Here is a 3,363-nt window from a genome sequence, read left to right on the forward strand (position 1 = left end):
TTACAAATGACAGGTATAAATCACAGTTAAAAATCACAGTTATAAATGAGTTATGAGTTATAAATGACAGGTATAAATGACTGGTATAAATGACAGTTATAAATTAGTTATAAATGACAGGTATAAATGACAGGTATAAATGACAGTTACAAATAACAGTTATAAATGACTGGTACAAATGACAGTTACAAATGACAGTTATAAATGGACAGTTATAAATGACAGGTTATAAATGACAGACAGTTATAAATGACAGGTATAAATGACTGGTATAAATGACAAATGACAGTTATAAATGACAGGTATAAATGACTGGTAAATGACAGGTATAAATGACAGTTATAAATGACAGTTATAAATGACTGGTTATAAATGACAGTTATAAATCACTGGTATAAATGACAGTTATAAATGACATGTTATAAATGACAGGTATAAATGAGTTATAAATCACTGGTTATATGAATGACAGTTATAAATGACTGGTATAAATGATAAAGTTATAAATGACTGGTATAAATGACAGGTATAAATGACAGTTATAAATGACTGGTATAAATGACAGTTATAAATGACACTGGTATATAGATGACAGTTATAAATGACTGGTATAAATGACTGGTATAAATGACTGGTATAAATGACAGTTATAAATGACTGGTATAAATGACAGTTATAAATGACAGTTATAAATGGCTAGTATAAATGACTGGTATAAATGACAGGTATAAATGAGTTCTAAATGACTGTTATAAATGACTGGTATAAATGACAGTTATAAATGGCTAGTATAAATGACAGTTATAAGACACGTTATAAATCCCCCATCAATCTAATTCATTACCATTTGTGACACAGGGAAGTTGTGAGATATTATTGTGATGCAGCCTCCTCCTAGTATCAGAGTATCAGGCCTCGAGGTAGATGCCAACACATGAAGCCAGAGGAGGGAAGAGACAGAGCTGGTGAGTGTCACCATCTGGTGGCCGGAGGAAGGAAGAGACAGAGCTGGTGAGAGCTGGTGAGTGTCACCATCTGGTGGCCGGAGGAGGGAAGAGACAGAGCTGGTGAGAGCTGGTGAGTGTCACCATCTGGTGGCCGGAGGAAGGAAGAGACAGAGCTGGTGAGAGCTGGTGAGTGCCACCATCTGGTGGCCGGAGGAGGGAAGAGACAGAGCTGGTGAGTGCCACCATCTGGTGGCCGGAGCTGGTACTGCAGTTTCTTTTACACTCAATCATAATATAATAATAATAATATATGCCATTTATCAGACGCTTTTATCCAAAGCGACTTACAGTCATGTGTGCATACATTCTACGTATGGGTGGTCCCGGGGATCGAACCCACTACCCTGGCGTTACAAGCGCCATGCTCTACCAACTGAGCTACATCACCACTCAGGTTACTGTGTCACCAAGTGCTTTACAGTTACCATACTCAAATACACATATACACATATACATACATACATACATACATACATACATACATACATACATACATACACACATACATATACACACACACATACATACATACACACATACATACATACATACATACACACATACATATACATACATACATACATAACATACATACATACATTTTACATACATACATACATACATACATACTTCACAACATAAAGATATAAAACTGTATATTTTTGAACTGAATAATCAGGCTTCAAACATAAAGATATAAAACTGTATATTTTTGTGAATAATCACAACAACAATCATGAAGTGGAACGACATTTATTGGATATTTCAAACTTTTTAACAAATCAAAACTGAAAAATTGGGCATGCAAAATTATTCAGCCCCTTTACTTTCAGTGCAGCAAACTCTCTCCAGAAGTTCAGTGAGGATCTCTGAATGATCCAATGTTGACCTAAATGACTAATGATGATAAATACAATCCACCTGTGTAATCAAGTCTCCGTATAAATGCACCTGCACTGTGATAGTCTCAGAGGTCCGTTAAAAGCGCAGAGAGCATCATGAAGAACAAGGAACACACCAGGCAGGTCCGAGATACTGTTGTGAAGAAGTTTAAAGCCGGATTTGGATACAAAAAGATTTCCCAAGCTTTAAACATCCCAAGGAGCAATGTGCAAGCGATAATATTGAAATGGAAGGAGTATCAGACCACTGCAAATCTACCAAGACCTGGCCGTCCCTCTAAACTTTCAGCTCATACAAGGAGAAGACTGATCAGAGATGCAGCCAAGAGGCCCATGATCACTATGGATGAACTGCAGAGATCTACAGCTGAGGTGGGAGACTCTGTCCATAGGACAACAATCAGTCGTATATTGCACAAATCTGACCTTTATGGAAGAGTGGCAAGAAGAAAGCCATTTCTTAAAGATATCCATAATAAGTGTTGTTTAAAGTTTGCCACAAGCCACCTGGGAGACACACCAAACATGTGGAAGAAGCTGGTCAGATGAAACAAAATTGAACTTTTTGGCAACAATGCAAAACGTTATGTTTGGCGTAAAAGCAACACTGAACACAATCCCCACTGTCAAACATGGTGGTGGCAGCATCAGGTTTGGGCCTGCTTTTCTTCAGCAGGGACAGGGAAGACGGTTAAAATTGATGGGAAGATGGAACAAATACAACCATTCTGGAAGAAAACCTGATGGAGTCTGCAAAAGACCTGAGCTGGGACAGAGATTTGTCTTCCAACAAGACAATGATCCAAAACATAAAGCAAAATATACAATGGAATGGTTCAAAAATAAACATATCCAGGTGTTAGAATGGCCAAGTCAAAGTCCAGACCTGAATCCAATCGAGAATCTGTGGAAAGAACTGAAAACACAAATGCTCTCCATCCAACCTCACTGAGCTCGAGCTGTTTTGCAAGGAGGAATGGTGGCAGCATGCAAAACTGATAGAGGCCTACAGCTGTAATCGCAGCAAAAGGTGGCGCTTCAGCAAAGTATTAACTTAAGGGGGAATAATTTTGCAGATTTTTCAGTTTTTGATTTGTTAAAAATTGAAATATCCAATAAATGTCGTTCCACTTCATGATTGTGTCCCACTTGTTGTTGATTCTTCACAAAAATACAGTTTTATATCTTTATGTTTGAAGCCTGAAATGTGGCAAAAGCAAAGTTCAAAATACGCAAGGCACTGTATATACATACATACATAAAAATACATACATACATACATACATACATACATACATACATACATACATACACACACACATATACATACATACATACATACATACATACATACATACATACATACATACATACATACATACACACATACATGTAAAAATTCCCTGTTTTAGGTCAGTAAGGATCACCACTTTATTTTAAAAATGTGAAATGTC

The 3,363-nt window shown here is 37.0% G+C and overlaps 1 non-coding gene across 1 annotated transcript; it reads right to left on the minus strand.

Annotated features, from left to right (window-relative positions):
- Positions 1–1,322: 1,322 nt before the first annotated feature.
- trnat-ugu (transfer RNA threonine (anticodon UGU)) lies at positions 1,323–1,395 on the minus strand. The gene has a single exon. It is a non-coding gene; the product is annotated as a tRNA-Thr (tRNA).
- Between the last annotated feature and the right edge of the window lie 1,968 nt (positions 1,396–3,363).

The sequence above is a fragment of the Oncorhynchus keta genome, unplaced genomic scaffold, assembly GCF_023373465.1.
Source record: "Oncorhynchus keta strain PuntledgeMale-10-30-2019 unplaced genomic scaffold, Oket_V2 Un_contig_3876_pilon_pilon, whole genome shotgun sequence".
Taxonomy (NCBI): domain Eukaryota; kingdom Metazoa; phylum Chordata; class Actinopteri; order Salmoniformes; family Salmonidae; genus Oncorhynchus; species Oncorhynchus keta.